Source organism: Meriones unguiculatus, chromosome 5, assembly GCF_030254825.1.
Source record: "Meriones unguiculatus strain TT.TT164.6M chromosome 5, Bangor_MerUng_6.1, whole genome shotgun sequence".
NCBI lineage: Eukaryota > Metazoa > Chordata > Mammalia > Rodentia > Muridae > Meriones > Meriones unguiculatus.
This window is the reverse complement of record NC_083353.1, coordinates 112,354,882-112,375,075: the sequence shown is the minus strand read 5'-3', so window position 1 is coordinate 112,375,075 and position 20,194 is coordinate 112,354,882. Positions and strand designations below refer to the sequence as shown.

Genomic DNA, 20,194 nt, shown 5'->3' with positions numbered 1-20,194 from the left:
ATGGGGGAGTTTTCTAATTCCCAGAAAACACACACAAGCAGGATTTACCTAAACCAAAATTCAATAAATAAGAACATTTTCATGTGTTTGTTAAATTAACTAAATAGACATTGATAGAAGCAAAGGCACACAGATCACAGAGACTCAGACTTTCATTTTGGACAGGTGCTTTGCTTCAAAACAATGGGTGATAGAGGGGAGGCCATGAGCCTGACAAGCCAGTAGTTCCAGGCAATGTGGATTTGTGATATTTACATCAAGATCATTTTTCTAGGGAGGCCAATTATCAAAGGTTCTAATGCAACTGGCCTTAGGGAAATCTGGAAATGCAGAGAACAGAGATGGTTATCTCCCCTTTTTCCTTTCTTATTAAGATGCTGGGCTATCTGAAAAATTGTCCCTGGTGCTCCCACCAACAGTAGTGAACGATTCAGCCAGAGCCCATTTCTCTGTGCTGGGTGAGTCAGTCCGTCCCTGGAGGACTTGGGACAGCAGTCACTACCACTGTCCGGCCCCACCATGATTCCAAATGCAGCTTCTGAACTACTACCCTTGACCTCTACCATGCTTCTTTGGTCTCTATCCACTCAATATCCACTGCTTCCCTCCCAGCACCACTCACCCTTGAAACTCCTTCACATCATAGAAGGAATTCTATTGAAGGTGTTATTTTTTTTCCTGAAGATAATAGCTATTCTGATGTCACTTCTCTCATCTCCAGGTGATATCCTGAGTTCAGCCATTAAAAACACCCAGAATCTTCTCCACATGCCCTATGGCTGTGGGGAGCAGAACATGGTCCTTTTTGCTCCTAACATCTATGTACTGAAATATCTGAATGAAACTCAGCAGCTGACTCAGAAGATCAAGTCCAAGGCCATTGACTACCTCAATGCTGGTCAGTAAGGCTAACAAACCCCACTTTTTTCTTGCAAATGTTCTCGCTAGAATTGGGCTTAGCCTTGGAGGGGGAAGCTGAGCAGGATTCCAAGGAAATTCTTTAAGCCACAGTTCATGAAGGTCTCAGGTTTCAGAATTACATCCTGCTGTTCTCTTCTGCATTAGTTTCTTTAAAACATACACTTCTATTCCAGGTTATCAGAGGGAGCTGAACTACAAACACAAGGATGGCTCCTATAGTGCCTTCGGGGATCGAAATGGCCAGAGTCAAGGGAACACTTGGTAAGAAGAGTCCACTGTGTTCAACCCTTGGTCCTTATGGCAGCTATACATGCAACTTATCTCATGGAAGCATAACGGATACCTTGGCCTGAGAGGGAAATGTTTGACGTAGCACAAATCATGTATTGCAGAACTGAGACTGTCTCAAGCCTCATCTGCTTTGACTCTGAATCTTGTGTTTTAGTGAATTCAATCCACTGGTGCTTTCATTTCTCACAAAGATCTTTCATCATTAAATGCCTGGCTACATATTACTGAGCTTCAAAAGATGATCATAACTGAGCCTTGAAAAGCTGTTGACATTCTTCATGTGACCTTGCATTACATAGGAATGTATTATTGAGAAGGGACACACAGACAGAAAGCAAACAGGTGACAAAGGGAATACAGACTGGTGGAAACAGGAAGTAAGCCAAGGAGAAGGACACCATTTTTGAGGCAGATAATGTGTAGCTGCGGTTGTAGGAGAGGAGAGTTTTCTTAATAATGAAAGAAAATCATTGGCAAGTGGAAAAACAAACTTAATATGAGGGTGCACGCATATTATGAAAACACCAGAGGGAGCAAGATAGAAGAAATGGGGAAGAAACCAGGAAGCCCCAGAAACCACACTGTGCTGTGTGCACATTCAAGGGAACCAGAAATGGAAGACTGCTTTGCCGTACCTGAGACATTGCCCAGGGTCATGCACTCAGAGACCCTTAGACCAATTAGCACATGTGTGGACACCTGCAAACCCACATTTGAGGGTACTGCCTCCCAGCAAAAGCTTCATCTCCCCACTCTCCCTCCCCCACCAGGCTCACAGCCTTTGTGCTCAAGTCTTTTGCCCAAGCTCAAGCCTTCATCTTCATCGATGAAGCACACATCACCCATGCCTTCAACTGGCTCTCCCAGCAGCAGCAGGACAACGGCTGTTTCAGGAGCTCTGGATCACTGTTCAACAATGCCATGAAGGTGATCTTCTGAACATGATAAACACGGCGACCTACTAACACCTGAGAGTCAGCTCCTACTAATTACCACAGGAATGCATCTCCACTTGGGAATGTACTTTTTAATAAGGGGATATGAATGAGAACTTCCTTTGAATACAGTGGACTGGCCATGAGCAGGGGGACATTTGGTGGACTGCTGGCTGAATATTTTGCTTTTTCCCTCCAGTTTGTTTGCAGGGAGGAGTAGAAGATGAAGTGACCTTCACTGCCTACATAACCATTGCCCTTCTGGAGAGTTCATTCCCAGCTACAGTAGGTACCAAGCTGCTTCCCCAGCGTCCCAAACTGCTGCAAAGCCTGTGGCTTGCTACCCTCTCTGGACCACATGGCAGCTCTCTGTTTACACAATGCTTTGTATTTCAGATTCCATTAATGAGCGTCCTGGTATTCAATGAAACATGGATATGTTCCAAGAACCAACCTGAGAACACGGCCTCTAATACTGTCCCTAATAGTCTGTGCTTTAAATGGAACACAGTTTATAAAAAGGAATCACTTCCAAAGTTAGAGAATAGATAGACAGATTATTAATGACAAGTAGAAGACACAAGGCAAGAAGAGAGGACAAGGGAGGGAAGAGGAAGGATTGATGTGAAAAACACAAATGCCTATAAGCTCTGTGTATGTCCCAGGACTTGCTAGAACCCTTTTCACGTAGTTTGGGTTTCATTGTTCTGCCAACAGCATCCTGTTGTCTCCAAAGCCCTGAGCTGCCTAGAGTCATCCTGGAAGACAGCAGAACAAAATGGAAAGAATAACTCTGTGTATACCAAGGCCCTGCTGGCCTATGCTTTCACTCTGGCAGGGAACCAGCAGAAGAGAAATGAAATCCTGGAATCACTTGATAATGAAGCTATAAAGGAAGGTAAGACTGTGTGTTGTCATGTTTGTCTCCATCCTGTTCTAGTGAAAGGAAGGGGGGAATATACAGAGTGTGGAAATAGTATTACAGGTTAGTCCCATCCCTATGACACACTGACGGTTCTCCTTGGACTGATACATCAAGAAATTATTCTTTCTTCTATACAAAAGCCTTCTCTTATTAACTTCTAATAGTGTGACAAAAATCAACAAATGTACACAGTTCCAGCAAAGGTAAATGAAGTTGAAACTTAATTTTTTCCCTCTGATGCATGTATACCTAGGAGAAGGAACAGCAAATACTATGAAGAACACAAAAAAAGAAAATATGCTTCAGGGTTTTGCTACTTCACTTCAACTTTGATATCAATGCGAAATTTGCTAAGTCTTTTGGACTGAACACTAAACAAGCCATGTTTTTCTGGGTGTGAAGGAGTTAATCTCTGCTATTCTCTCCTCACCAACTATAATAAAGTACCATTGAGAACATAATTTAGAGATTTATTTGTTTCCTCTTTAACTGTTTGAATCTGTACGTCTATTTCTCTGAGAGATTTGTTGGATTTCTCTTTATGTGCCTCAAATAACTGGATAATCATAGCTTTAAAATCATTTTCTGTGTTTCTGATGATTTGGAGTGTCCAATAATTTTGGTAGTTGCCGGTGAAGCAATGATATCCTGATTGTTGTTGGGGGTGTTCTTACACAGGCCTCGGGCCATGTGCTTATCTGTCACCCTCACTGTTTGTTTCTGGAGTCTGTACTTCAGACTGGGTCTGACTTTTTCTGGTTTCTGGAATGTTTTTCAAGAAGATGAGAGAGTCTTCTTTTTCCTCTATACCTATTATTCTTAGGTTTTGTCTTTTCATATTGTCTTGCATTTCTTGGACGGTCTGTGTCAGGAATTTTTCAGATTTAACATTTTCTTTGACAGATACATCGATTTCTTCCATTGTATCTTCTACACCTGAGATTCTTTCTTCCATCTCTTGTAGTCTGTTGGTTATGCTTACCTCTGTAGTTCCTGTTTTCTTCCCTAGATTCTTCCTTTCCATTATTTCTTCCATTTGTGTTTTCTTTAATTTTTCCAATTCTATCTTCAGGTCTTGAGTTGTTTTGTTTACTTCCTTCACCTGTCTGATTGTACTTTCCTGTTTTTCTTTTAGTTCCTTCAACTCTGTTTCTTTCATTTCATTCAGTGTTTTAAGCATTTCCTTTCTAAAGGCCATAAACTGTTTGGCTGCAGCTTCCTCTATTTCTTTACGGATGGCAATATTCTGTTTGAGTTTATCTTCCTCTATGTCTTTACGAATCTTATTTGTTTCCTCTGTTATCATCTTCATGAGCATACTTGTTAGGTCATCTTCTTGGATTTCAGTTATGGTGGGGTGTCCAGGGCTACTTGCCCCTGGGTAACTGGGTTCTGGAGATGCCATATTGCTCTGTCTTTTGTTGCTTGAGCTTTTACGCTGGCCTCTACCCATTGTGTTATCTTAGGAGTTTGGGGTTATTTTCTGGTGGTTCCTGGGGATCCTGTGGTGGAGAGAATCCCCTTTGCAGAAAGCTGGATTTTCCTGAAGGATGTCTTCTCAGCTTTTTGGGTATAGTCCCTGGATGGCTGGTGTTTTTTCAGGAGTTGCTCACCTCAGGGATATAGACCTGAGTGGTAACTGTGGTCTTTGTTAGTCGAGAGGGTTCTCCTCTCACCCAGGGAAGTCCTGAGGGCAGCTGCCCTGTTTCTGGGTTTCTTGTTGCAAATTTAATGATCAGCTGCTGTGACCCAGTTGGACATCAGGCGCGCCTCAACTGTTTGTGCTTGTGTCTGGAGCACAGCTGAGTGCTGGCGCCTCGGCCCCACTAGACTACTAGACTTTTTCTAGGGAAGGATTGGGTGATTTAGATCAGTACAGTTTCCTTCCTTCCCCGTGGATTCTCTGGAGACACGGACTCCTAGTGTCTTTTTTTGCCCTGGTGCACACTGCTCAGTGTCCGCCAGCTGGCTGGCCACAGAAATTTGCCTGTGCCTGGAGCACAGCTGTGTGATGGCGGCTCAGTCTCTGCCAGGCTTGCTTCCATGTATGTGGACCTATCTGCATTGCCCCCGTGGCACTGCATTGAAAAAAAAAAAAAAAAAAAAAAGAAGATGAGAGAGGTCCACTGTTTGAGAGTGTGTGTTGGTGTTTCATCTGCACCTAAGTGAGGAATGTGACGCTGGTACTATTCGCAGGTGTTGTTTATGGGGCAGTGCACAGGAACAGATCCCTGACTGCTTCAGTGGCCTTAGGCCACGGGTATGCAGATCTGTCTGGGCTCCAGGAATTGTTTGGCCTCCTAAATGGAAACAAAGAAAAATGAAGTGAACGAAATTCTTTTTTTTTTTTATCAGTGTGATATTTATTTTATTTTTTTAATTTTTTATTTAACTTTTATTAATTACACTTTATTCCTTTTGTATCCCCCCCATAAGCCCCTTCCTTCTCCCCTCCCAGTACCACCCTCCCCCCCTTTCTGCATGCATGCCTCTCCCCAAGTCCACTGATAGGGGAGGTCCTCCTCTCCTTCTTTCTGATCCTTTTTTTTTTTTTTTTTGTTCTTCTCAATGCAGTTTATTCAGGAACATTGAACAATCCTCGGACCCCGGGGAAAGCCAGCCCACAGCTTAAATAGTCTCTGGGTAGCCAACCCAGGCGTGCCACGGGGGCAATGCAGAGAGGTCCACATACATGGAAGCAAACCAGATCCTCAGCCTTAGCCAAATATGGAGTTGTTTGTGACAGAGAGCACTCACCATCAAGAAGGTGGAAGACAGAAACCAGATCCATCTTTAAGGCGTGGCATTATGCAGCTCTCTACAGTTCCCCCTTTTTGTTTTAGACACATCAGGCAAGAGTAGAGGTCTGATCTCTGATATTAGAAATAAATTGGGACTTTGTACAGATGTTCATTTAGGTGTCATCCACCCAAAGAGCATCAGACCCGTCCGATACCTTTTTCTCAGAGGCGGGACCTGGGGCATCAACCCGCATGCAATCAGACATGCTCTTCTCTGGGTCGAAAGTGGCTGACCCTGAGTGCAGTGCTTAGCCTCGCATCCTGAGCATAACATTTTAGCTTTTTATGGTAGCCAACCATGCTTGGGGAGACTGTCCTGCTTCAATGGCTGTAAAGGCCTGAATGATCATGGCTGCATTACGCTGTTGTGAGACTCTAATCTTGCATATACACCACAGGCAAACCAAGGAGACCAACACCAGAAGGCCTACTAATGCTCCCATGCCCGCCCATTCCTTCAGATGATTCATGGCTGCAGCAATCTATGGTGATAATCCTGTGGCTAGTCCTGCGTCCACTCTGGTAGAATTTGCCATAACAATGGCCACTCTCAGCTGCTCCATCATAGTATCGAATTCTTCAGTCCAATTACCTAAAATTAGCTAGACAATTGTTTAGACAGATTTGCAGCATGGTAAAAATTCTCATATTGTATGCTAGTGACACAAAGTCCAGCATACTTCCATTGACAGCCAAGTTGAGCGATTTGCCATAGGGTATCATTTTGCTCCTGCACGAGGTCAATCCTCTGATTGAAAACCATCAAGTCTCCTTTTAGTTGAGCATTAATTCCTTTCTGTACATCTAAGGCATGAGCTACATTGGCTAAAAGATTATTTAGGGTCTGAGCAGTCTGCACAGTATGACTCATGGCTAATGCTGCGGTGGTAGCTCCAACAGCCGCCAATGAGATGGCAGTAACAATGGCGGCTGTAATTCCAAGATCCCTTTTCTGTCTGAAGTGTGAGGGGCATCAACGGGCACAGGCACCCAGCGAGGCATGCGAGTAACCAGGGCATACCTAAATTCACTAGCATTCTGGCATTGGGCAAAAAAGCAAGTATCATTACCACAATTACTTGGCTCTATCTGGCTAACAATGAATAAAAATGGGGGTTATAAACAAACAGGTGTGGACTTATAGGAAATATTATGAGAAGCCTTAACCCCCTTGTTGGAACATCCTGCATCAGTTTTAGAACTAGCAGTGGTGGTGTCCGAGTAGGTTCAGGAGACGATTGCCCCCAGGGGTGAGACGTGCTCCATGTAAATTGACTAATTCCATGTTTTCCTCCACTTTTGAAAGTCATTTAAGGTTCTTAAATTATCTTTTCTTTTTTTTTCTTTTTTTTTTTAAATTTTTCATCAATTTCACTTTATTCATTCTTAAAGAAACACAGGCAAATATAGCCAAACAAGTAGAGGCAAGAGTAGTGGCATTAAGAGAGGAAACAAACAAAAAATAGAGACTGTCTTGGAGACATAGGAATCCACATTCTAACAGATGAAAGAAATGTTGCAAGACATGAAAACAGAATTAGAATCAATAAAGAAAACACAAACTGAGAAAACCGTGGAATTGGAGAAAAGAGAAGGGATCACAAAGGTAAGCATCACTAATAGAATACAAGACAAGGAAGAGAGAATCTCGGTGCTGAATATACACTCGCAGAAAATGATACTTCTCTCAAAGAAAAAGGAAAATCAGAAAATTCCCAAACACAAACCATCCAAGAAATCAAAGACACCATGAACAGGCAAAATCTAAGACTAATAGGAATTGATGAAGAAGAGGATTCCAGGCTCCAACATCCAGAAAATATTTTCAAGAAAATCATAGAGGAAAATTTTCCCAACCTAAAGAAAGAGATTGTCCACAAACCTACAAGAGGGCTACAGGACACCAGATGGACTAGACCAGAAAAGAAACTTCTCATGCCACATCATAGTTAAAATACTTGATCTACAGAACAAAGAAAAGATACTAAAAGCAGCAAGGGAAAAAGGCCAAGTAACATATAAAGGTAGACCTATCAGAATCACACCAGACTTCTCATCAGACTATGAAAGCCAGAAGGGCCTGGGGAGATATCATGCAGGCTCTAAGGACCACTGATGCCAACCTAGACTACTATACCCAGCAAAGCTTTCAATCAACAACCATGGAGAAAACAAAATATTCTACAACAAAACTAAATTTAAGCAATATTTGAACAGCAAACCAGCCCTACAGAAGATACTAGAAGGAAAACCCCAGTCCAATGAAAACAACTACACCCAAGGAAACATAGGTTATAGATAATTTCCCAACAAAAATCAAAAGAAAACAAGCAATGAATCACAGTAACACCATCAACTCCACAATAATAGAAAATAACATCCAATATTCACTATTATCTATCAACATCAATGGACTCAACTTTCCAATAAGACACAGACTAACAGAATGGGTTCGGAAACAGTATCTAACATTCTGCTGCATCCAAGAAACACACCTATGCAACAAAAATAAACACTACCTCAGAGTAAAGGTCTGGAAAATAGTTTTTTCAAGCAAAAGGACCCAAAAAATAAGCAGGAGTGGTTATCCTAATCTCTAATAAAATAGATTTTCAACCAAAACTACTCAAAAAAGACATAGAGGGGCACTACATTCTCATCAAAGGAAAAATCTACCAAGAAGACATCACAATTCTGAACATCTATGCCCCAAATACAAGAGCACCTACATTCCTAAATGAAACATTATTAAAGCTTAAATCACACATCGACCCCAACACCTTAATAGTGGGAGACTTCAACAGCCCACTGTCACCAAGGGAAAGATCATCTAGACAGAAGTCAAACAGGGAAAAAAAGGCACTTACAAACATCATAAATCAAATGGACCTAATAGATGTCTACAGGACTTTTCACCCAAACTCAAAAGAGTATACATTCTTTTCAGCACCTCATGGAACGTTCTCCAAAATAGACCATATAGTTGGTCACAAAGCAAGCCTCAACAGATACAAGAAGATTGAAATAATCCCCTGTATACTATCTGACCTCGATGGACTAAAGCTGGACCGTAACAACAATGGAAATAGAAAAAAAGCCTACACGCACATGGAAACTTAACAACTTACTTCTCAATGACAGCTGGGGTTAGGATGAAATAAAGAAAGAAATTAAAGACTTCCTAGAATTCAATGAAAATGAAGGTACAACATACCCAAATTTATAGGACACAATGTAAGCAATACTTAGAGGAAAACTCATAGCACTAAGTGTCTTTAAGAAGAAATTTGTAACATCTCATATAAACAATTTAATGGCACAATTGAAAGCCCTAGAAAAAAAGAAGCAGAAACACCCAAGAGGAGGAGATGGCTGGAAATAATCAAACTCAGGGCTGAAATCAACCAATTAGAAACAAATAAAACAATTCAAAGAATCAACGAAACCAAGAGCTGGTTCTTTGAGAAAATTAACAAGATAGACAAACCTTTAAGCCAAACTAACTAAAAGGCAAAGAGAAACTATCCAATCAGCAAAATCAGAAATGAAAAGGGGGACATAACTACAGACAAAGAAGAAATCCAAACAATCATTAGGTCGTACTACAAAAGCCTATATGCCACAAAGTTGGAAAATCTAAATGAAATGGACAATTTTCTTGATAGATTTAATCTACCAAAATTAAGTCAAGACCAGGTAGAAAGATTGAACAGCCCTATATCCCCCAAGGAAATTGAAACAGCCATCAACAGCCTCCCTTCCAAAACAAGCCCAGGGCCAGATGGTTTCAGTGCAGAATTCTACCAGACCTTCAAAGAAGTGCTAACTCCAATTCTCTCCAAATTATTCCACAAAATCGAAACAGAAGGAACATTACCAAACTCATTCTATGAAGCCACAGTCACCTTAAAACCTAAACCACACAAAGATCCAACAAAATGTGTACTTCAGACCTAGCTCTCTTATGAACATTGATGTAAAGATATTCAATTAAATATTTGCAAACCAAATCCAAGAACACATAAAAGATGTCATCCATTATGACCAAGTAGGGTTCATCCCAGGCATGCAAGGGTAGTTCAGTATATGGAAATCCATCATTGCAATTCACCACATAAAAAAAACTGAGGAGAAAAACCATATGGTCATCTCCCCAGATGCCGAAAAAGCATTTGACAAAATCCAACACCTGTTCATGTTTAAAGTCTTGAAGCGATCAGTGATACAAGGAACATACCTAAACATAGTAAATGCAATATACAGCAAGCCTATAGCCAATATCAAACTCAATGGAGAGAAACTTAAATCAATCCCACTGAAATCAGGGCAAGGCTGCCCATTGTCTCCATATCTCTTCAGCATAGTACTTGAAGTCCTACCTAGAGCAATAAGACAAGTAAGGGAGATCAACGGGATACCAAATGGAAATGAAGAAGTCAAATTATCACTATTTGCAGATGATATGATAGGATACCTGAGTGACCCCAAAAACTCAACCAGAGAACTTATTCAGATGATAAACACCTTCAGCAGAGTGGCTGGATTCAAAATTAACTCAAATAAAATCAAAAGCCTCCAGTATACCCAAGACAAAAAGGCCGAGAAAGAAATCAGGGAAGCAACACCTTTCACAATCGCCACTAATAACATAAAATACCTTGGGGTGACTCTAACCAAGCAGGTGAAAGACCTGTTTAAAAAAACTTCAAGTCTCTGAAGAAAGGAATCGAAGAAGACATCAGAAGATAGAAAGATCTCCCATGCTCATGGATCAGTAGGATTAACACAGTGAAAATGGCCATTATGCCAAAAGCAATCTACAGATTCAATGCAATTCTATCAAAATACCAACACAATTCTTTACAGACCTTGAAAGAAATATTCTCAACTTCATATGGAGAAACAAAAAAAAAAAAAAAAAAAAAAAACAACCCAGAATTTCCAAAACAATCCTGTACAACAACAGATCCTCTGAAGGTATCTCCATCCCTGATCTCAAGTTGTACTACAGCACAATAATAATAAAAACTGCTTGGTACTGGCAGAGAAAGAGAAGGGTGGATAAATGGAACTGAATAGAAGATCCAGAAATAAACCCACACACCTATGAATACTTGATTTTTGACAAAGAAGCCAAAACCATTCAATAGGAAAAAGACAGCATCTTCAACGAATGGTGCTGGTCCTGGTCCAACTGGATGTCTACATGCAAAAAAAAAAAAAAAAAAAAAAATGAAACTAGATCCATATTTATCACCCTGCAAAAACTAAAGTCCAAGTGGATCAAAGATCTCAATATAAAACCAGACACAATAAACCTGTTAGAAGAAAAAGTGGGGAACAGCCTAGAACTCATTGGCACAGGAGACAACTTCCTGACCAGAACACCATCAGCACAGGCTCTAAGAGCAACAATCAATAAATGGGACCTCATGAAACTGAAAAGATTCTGTAAAGCAAAAGACACTGTCGTTAGAACAAAACGACAGCCTACAGATTGGGAAAGGATCTTCACCAATCCAACATCTGACAGAGGGCTGATATCTGGAATATATAAAGAACGAAAGAAGTTAAAAGGCAATAATCAAGTAACCCAATTAAAAAATAGGGTATGGAGCAAAACAGAGAATTCTCTGTAGAAGAATATAGAATGGTAGAGAAACACATAAGGAGATGTTCAACATCCCTAGCCATCAGAGAAATGCAAATCAAAACGGACCCTGAGATTTCACCTTATATCCACCAGAATGGCTAAGATAAAAAAAATTCAAGAGATAACAAATGCTGGAGAGGATGTGGAGAAAGGGGGACCCTCCTCCATTGCTGGTGGGAATGTCAACTGGTACAACCACTATGAAAATAAATCTGGCACTTTCTTAGACAATTAGGAATAGTGCTACCTCAAGATCCAGCTATACAACTCCTAGGCATATATCCAAAAGATGCTCAAGTACACAACAAGGACATTTGCTCAACCATGTTTGTAGCAGCCTTATTCGTAATAGCCAGAACCTGGAAACAACCCAAATGTCCATCAACAAAGGAATGGATACAGAAATTAAGCTATTTTACACAATGGAATACTACTCAGCAATTAAAAACAAGGAAATCGTGAATTTTGCAGTCAAATGGTGGAATCTAGAAAAAATTATCCTGAGTGAGGTATCTCAAAAGCAGAGGGACACACATGGTATATACTCACTTATATCCCTTATAAGATAGGATAAACATACTAAAATATGTACAACTAAAGAACATAAACAAGAAAGAGATCCAGAGGTAAAATGATCGATCCTCATCTAGAAAGACAAAGGGGATGGACATTGGAAATAGGAGAAAACAAGTAACAGCACAGTAGCCTACCACAGAAGGCACCTGAAAGACTCTACCTAGCAGTGTATCAAAGCAGATGCTGAGACCCATAACTAAGCCTTCGGCAGAGTGTAGGGAATCATATGAAGGAAGGAAGAATTACTATATCCTAGAGGGGACAGGAAGCCCCACAAGGTCCAAATATATCTGAGCACAAGGGTCTTCTATGAGACTGTTTATCCCACCAAGGACCATGCATGGATATAACCTACAACCCCTGCTCAGACATAGACCATGTAGCTCGTATCCAAGTGGGTTCCCTAGTAAGGGGGACAGGAATTGTTTCTGACATGAACTCATGAGCTTCCCCTCCCCAGTGAGGAAGGAGTAGCCTTGCTAGGCAACAGATAAGGACATTGCAACCACCCTGAAGATACCTGATAAGCTAGGGCCAGACAGAAGGAGAGGAGGACACCCCCTCTCAGGGGACTCAGAAAGGGACAGGGAGGAGATGAGGGAGGGAGGGGAGGATTGGGAGGGAAAGAGGGAGTGGGCTACAGCTGGAATACAAGTGAATGTATAAAATTATTTAAAAATAAAAATATTAATTTAAAAAAGAGAACATAATTTAGTTAACATCTTGTAAATTTCTGTCCATGGTCTTTCTCAATCACGCCCCATCTGACCAACTGCAGACTTTTACAGAGAATTACTAATCCTGATGATTCTGTGTGGAAAAATTTAAAACCTACTACAACCTTTTTCATTTCCTTCTCTCTAACGTAGACATAGTCATGTACTGACTACTCGTACTTTTAATTATTTCTCTATTTTCATCCAAAGGTAACTCTGTCCATTGGGAAAGACCCGAGAAACCCAGGAAAGCAGGGATGTCTCTGTACGAACCCCAGGCTCCCTCTGCTGAAGTGGAGATGAACGCCTATGTCCTCCTCGCTCTCCTCTCTGCTCAGCCAGCACCAAACCCTCAGGACCTGGCTGTGGCAGTGAGAATCGTGAAGTGGCTCACAAAGCAGCAGAATGCCTATGGCGGCTTCTCCTCCACTCAGGTCAGTAACTTTCCTTCAGAGTTCTCTTGCAGTTAGAGGATTTGAACAAGAGATGCTGGAACAGTGAAAAAATGAAACAGGAAGAGGAGAGGAAAACAAGGAAGTGTTACTCTTGGGTATGCTGACTCTGTAGGAAATGAAGGATCATACATTCTATAATAAATTGTCCTAGGTCTGGTGCCCAGCCACAGGAGTTCTCTTCATGCCATAGTGAAATAGGCCTGTGTTGCTCAGAACTTCCAACCCAGACTCAAGACTCAATATAAAGCAACAGCGAATGTCCTGGAGGTTCCACAATCCTAGACACAATTCTCTCCCCCTAGAATAGCACGTGGAGTACCTAGGAGATATTCTTTGTCCAAAATCACAAATTGATTGCCCTGGTGCCCTTACGTACAGTTGTTTCCTTCTCCTGGCAGACTCTCCTAATCTTATGTATGGACACATAGCCCTCGGGTTTACTCCAAGCTCCCTGATTTCTTCTTGATACTAGAAACAATCAAGACTGTAAACCATTTGTTTTATCATCTGGTCAATATAACTGGTCAATATTCCCTCTCTACAAAAAAATGTTACCACAATATCAGTAATTAATGCTCTGGAAATTCTGACATATAATGCAGAACTAATCTCCAGAGAAGTTTAGAGACATGTTTATTTCTCTCTAAAGGAGACATAAAATGTTCAAAGGGAAACCATCCATGACACTAGGATCCCTGAAATTGCAATCCAATCCTTTCAGTCTTTAATTTCCTTTACTGTCCGCATTGTGATCCTAAAGCCCTCACTGCCTGTTTCTGCTCCCTCTTTGGGGTCTGTAGTCAGGCAGCATCTGGAGCTGTCTTGGATGAGGAAGGATCCTGGGGGAGAGAGCCTCTCTGGAGTATGCCACCAAGGAGCAAGGCAGCCAAGGACAACACTAGCTCACAGCGTTTTCTATTTGATAAGAGAGTCATGACCAGCACTCGGCCATGGTGTTGGTGTCTCTTGATTCCTCCCCAAGTGCAAAGGAAAGTTTGGGGATGAGAGCAGGAATGTGATTTTGTGAGAAGATGGTGGCACCACCATGGGAATCAGGGACAAAGGGAGAGAAACAGTAAATGCTGGGAGGAAAATCTAATTTGTGTTTCTATTTTCCACTGGCTGGGGGAGTTTGCATAAGCCAGGGCACTCTGTGTGGGAAACAATTCATAGGAATGTTTTGATTTTCCAATATATCCTGAATTAAAGTCTGAAATAAAGACTAGAGATCAAATGATTAGAGACAAAAACTCATGAGACTTTTGTCACAGCTAAAATGAACATTGGGAAGAACTCAAGCCCTTCCCAACTGAAGCTAAACTGAATGTTTTCTTCATCCCTCTCAGGACACTGTGGTGGCCCTCCATGCTTTGTCCAAGTATGGAGCAGTTACTTTCTCCAGAAGTCAGAAAATTCCTTTGGTGACCATCCAATCTTCAGGGACATTTTCCCAAAAGTTCCAAGTAGAGGAGAGTAAACGCCTGTTACTGCAGCAGGTCCCTTTACCTGACCTTCCTGGGGACTATGAAATCAGTGTGACAGGAGAAGGATGTGTGTATGCTCAGGTAAGGTTCTGGGCAAGTTGTGGGTGTGCGGTGTGAGCCTCCTCCCCAGAAGGGGAAGTCTCGCATAGTCTACCTGCACATGTGAGGCTCAAATCGGGAGAAATGAATCCAAGGGCCCAGTGCCATGGAGGTAAAAGATTTCTGCTCACTACCTCCCAGACGACGCTGAAATACAACGTGCACTGGGAGAAGCAGCAGTCTGCATTTGCTCTCCGGGTGCAGACAGTACCTCTAACTTGTGATAACCCCGAAGGCCACAACAGCTTCCAGATCTCACTGGAAATCAGGTATGAGCCTCTGTCTCTGTTTATGTCTCCTTCAGCGCTGTCTTCCTAGAACACTTCACAGAGTGGGTTCAGAGGTACCTGAAATGAGTCTCTTCATCAAGAGTTTGCTTTGTCTGTAAAACAAACAAAAATACTTGACTTCAGCAAAGTGATCAATGAAGAATTGTAGAATTATAATTTCTAGTTAGCCTGCTTTAGGATTCCTTTCTTGCCCCTCTCATAATAAAATATACGTTATTATTTTTCAGGAAGCCTTCACACAGGTTATTCTTCTTCAAACAAAGAAAAAGCCTTTCTGGTCTTCTAAAATTTTATTTTTCTACAAGAATAAGTTTTTAAAAAAGATATTCAGTTCTTCTGGCATTCATCACAATCTTTGTGTCAAATATAACAAGCAATAGGGTCCAACTGCAAAAACCAAAGGGATCTTGGATGCAAAGAAGACATCCTGAGTGTACCCTATCACCTCGTTTCACCTCAGTGTGTGCGTGTGTCCCTGTGCATGTGTGTATACATGTGTGCATGTGTCCCTGTGCATGTGGTCTGTGCGTGTGCACACACATATGTATATGACACAGGAGAGTCCTCAGGTTCCATAACTACTTGTTTTGAGATTAGCTCTCTTACTGGCCTGGGGCCTGCTACCCAGACTCTGCTGGCTGGCCAGCAAGCCTTAGGGTCCATCTCTTTTTAATGCACTCTCCAGATGATACTGTCATGCGGTCTATTTTCACAACTATTTATATGACAGTAAAGGCCACGTGTTTTAAGGTATGGAAAAGCCATGCAGGCTGGTTCAGGATTACTGCTAGACCTCAAAAAAGGGCAAGACTCGACCTATTAAAATTGCTCCTTCTGTAATTCTTTGGTTTGCAGTTACACCGGGAGCCGTCCAGCCTCCAACATGGTGATTGCTGATGTGAAGATGATGTCTGGTTTCATCCCACTGAAGCCCACAGTGAAGAAGGTGAGCAGACACCACATGTTTGGATACTCTGTGTCCTCAGACTAGGAGCTTACCACTTCATCACAATAATGTCAACCCATGTCACAGCACTGTTAGTACTAACACAGGATTGGGTGTGACAGCGGGCCAGCAGAAGAAACAAAAGGGGCTGAGTTCACTGAGTCCACAATCTGGCTAACAACAACCTTTAAAGTGTAATAATGGACCTGGTCAATAATTATTCAGGGGAAACATTAGTACATGCCAAAATTGTAGATGTAGTTTCAGAGGTTCTAAGAAGTATGAAAATTAGCAACAACCTAAGATCAATAGGAGAGTACAGAGAAAGATGTTTGCAGGCAGCCGGGCATGGTGGCACATGCCTTTAATGCTAGCATTCAGGGAGGCAGAAGCAAGAGGACCACAGTGAGTTTTAGGCCATCCTGGTCTACAAAGTGAGTCCAGGACAGACAAGGCTGCACAGAGAAACCCTTTCTCAAATAGACAAAAAATGCTTTCACAGAGAATGTGGGATAGGTACTAAAAGTATAGGAGCATTTTTACCTACTAATGATTCAGACAATATTGAGTCAGGCCTTCAGTAGAGGGCACTCACAATTTACTAAGTATATTTTCATTCTTACTGGAAAAGAAATTTTTGCAATTCATTTAAGTGAATTTGTGACATCTCCTTTTTATCACCCTCAGTTCCACTGTTCATGCACCTCTTTCACCCCTGAGGCCTTTGATAACACTGATGTTTTCTCTCATTTTCAGCTTGAACGGTCCCAGCACGTGAGCAGAACAGAAGTGAGCAACACCAATGTCCTGTTATATCTGGATCAGGTGAGGATCCTTCCTGCCTCCCTAGACACATCTGGGTTAAGTCCTTGGTCTGTGTAGGTCAGGGGAGGGTCCTTCCTGCCTCCCTAGACATGCCTGACTGGACAGTCTTTCTTGGTGCATCTATGTATGGGTAACATATGGCAGGAACAAAGCAATTCTAAAGGAAGTCTTCTGGAAAGCCAACCTCCCTCTGTTCATACTGGATGATGTTTGGAATTCTTTTTCTTTGGCTTGGAGACATGACTCAGCAGTTAGGAGCACTTACTGCTCTTGCAGAAGGCCAGAGTTTAGTTCCCAGGACCCAGTCAACTCACAACTGCTTGGGACTCTAGATCCAGGGAATCTGATGCCCTCTTCTGGTCTCCACCAGTATGGACACCCTATACACCCCTCACATCATCATCATCTTTGTCATTATAATTAATAATAATAGTAATAGAGACATTTAAATTCTCATTCCTCATTGCTGGCTTTCTGGAACTTGCCATAATGTCCCAAGTCATCAAGTCAAAGTGCTTAACTCTCACAATGAAGAAGTGAACTATCACATATTAAAGAGGAATATGGATTTTTGGAAAGGTTTAATAGACTAGGAAAGTTTCATATTCTCCCCAGAGCCTTGCACTTCAGTTCCTTGGTTCCCCACTCGAAATCTGTATCACCATCCACATATGTGGCATCAGGGAACACAGTGACTATGAGGTTAAATGGATCCAACCCATAACTGAGTTTTAAACACCAAGAAGTGAGTCCTGCTGAGGAAAAACAGTGTCCACCTCCGTGAGTCTGGATCATTAGTCTCTCTTTCCCAGGTCACCAATCAGACCCTGGCCTTCTCCTTCATCATTCAACAAGACATCCCAGTTCAAAACCTGCAGCCTGCCGTTGTGAAAGTCTATGACTACTATGAGACAGGTGAGCAATTTGATTGGTTTTTCTTTTTCCTTTTTATTCCTTTGTTTTCTTGTTTGTTTAGTTGGTTGGTATTTCATTGGGGGTGTTTGTTTGTTTGTTTGTTTTCATGGTTTCTCACTATGCAGCTAAGTGTGGCCCCAAACTCTTAAATGTCCTGACTCAGCCCCCTCAAATGCTGATATTAGGAGCACATACCATCACACCCAGTATTAAAAACAATTGTTTCTCAGACAGTGACATACATGTAGACCAGACTAGCTAAGTCAGTTCTTGATAAAAGAATATGAGTATAATAAATGTTTACAAAATTTCAAATTATTCAGCCACAGATTCATACCTGTTTGTCCAAACAGTCATGTGGGACCAAACATGTCCAAATAAACCAAGGACCAAATGTTTTACCAAAAAGTGTCTGTGGGCTGAAAGACACACAAATATTCTCATGAGTATAGCAATGCAAAGATGAACAATTACACAAATAATATGGTAGGAATAAAAAGATGAGAGAGAATTGTAGCCTGAGGGGTTGATGATGCTCAAAGAAAGTGAGAAGACAGAGATAGAAAATTAAGTGTTGTGGGTTTTTTGTTTTGTTTGTTTTGTTTTGTTTTTTTCTGTTGAGGTAAGAGATATATGCCAAATGATTCAGACTAGCAGAATTCAAGAAATATTGAAGGGCCGGGTGATAGTAGCACACACCTTCAATCCCAGCAATTGGGGGCAGAGGCACATGAATCTCTGTGAGTTCAAGAACAGCCTGGTATACAGAGCGAGTCCTAGGTCAGCCAGGGTTACACAGAGAAACCAGGTCTCAAGAAAGGGAGAGAGAGAGAGAGAGAGAGAGAGAGAGAGAGAGAGAGAGAGGGATTTGGACGGGTACAGCTCTACAAGGATCACTGCTACTCCTCTGCTCAAACCCTATAGATAAGCACACTTTGATTTTCTCCACAGGGTAAATGATTCTGGTGTTGCACTATTGTTCACTTATTGCACAACAGGCACGCACAGCACCTGTGGAGGTCAGAGGACAATTTGGGGAAAGGGTTCTCTCCTTCTGCAATGTTAATCCTGGAGAGTGAACTCACTTCAGTCATCACATATGGCTCAAGCACCTTTCCGCACTGAGCCATTTATGGTGGCCCAGGATAAAATGGTGGTTGAGGGGAGAAACTCCTTTGCTTGGTTTGTCTGATGTCCACAGAGAGATGACTTTTCAGCAATCATCCGTGTCTTGAACAAGAAAAGTCCTCAGTCCTAACTCATCAGCTGCCCTCCACAGAATCCTCTCTCTTCAAACTCTCATTCTCTCGTTTTTCTCCCTTCTTCCAGATGAAGCAGCCTTCGCTGAATACAGCATGCCCTGCGGCACAGGTGAGCACCTGGCACTCCTTGCCACAGCCCACCTCTGACCTCCTTCCCTTCACAACTACCCAGAACTTTGGTTAGATGTGCTCAGACCCCACCACTGTGTGAAAACGCAGAGATGTACACCTCTGGATCAGTGAGCTGACCCTGAAAGATCCTTGTAACTCCCTTACCAAGTATATCGCAGCTTATGGGAAAAAATCTGATAGATCCCATGTCCCCCATGGACAGTTTGCTTTCCTGCTGAAAACCCTGCTGTCCCCACCCACTTAGAGTATATTCACCCTGTGTGTTTCTTTCCTCTCTCCACATACACAGAGAAACCAAATTTTTGAAACTTGTCACTCATTGAAACTTGGACAAGGCATTGCTGGAATCTCCAAACCCAGGAACCTTCAAGATGGTGATTTTCCTTTGTCTCTGCGATATAAATACTGAACAACCTTGGTAAATAAACACATAGTTCAAAATGTCTCTGTCTTTGATTCTTTCTTCACTTGATCCAAACTTCCTCCATGTTACTTCAGGGCCTTGCATTATTCTCCACATTTGCAATGAACAGAAATGACCTTCCAGCAGAAGAACACGTACTGTAAAAATGTGAGCACTTTCCAGCTGCTTTAATAATACACACCTCAGAGCATGAAGGTGACACAAAGGCAACCTTACCTCCATAAGAGAAACACGATGGGTGCCTCAGTGAAACAGGACCATAGTGCAAGCAAGAAATGGTGATTCAGGCCTGCAGGCAGAGCATTTCTGGAGGAGAGTTGCAAAGTGAAGAGCAACCTAGGCTCCTCCGCAAGTACCAGATGAGCCTGGGCTTCACAGCAAAAGCCTGTCAAAAAAATAAATAAATAACAAGAGGCAGGGATCGCAGCTTGATGGTAAAATATTTGACCATTTTCAAGTCTGTGGTTTCAGTTACTTTCTAACAAAGCAGGAAAGGGGGGATATAAAGCATTCAGGTTGAAACAGCTTTTTCAAAGGAAAAGAG

At 41.9% G+C, this 20,194-nt stretch overlaps 1 pseudogene; it reads left to right on the top strand.

Moving 5' to 3' along the window:
* LOC110541636 (murinoglobulin-1-like) overlaps positions 1-19,667 on the top strand; it is a 62,479-nt pseudogene extending 42,812 nt beyond the window's left edge.
* Positions 19,668-20,194: the final 527 nt, after the last annotated feature.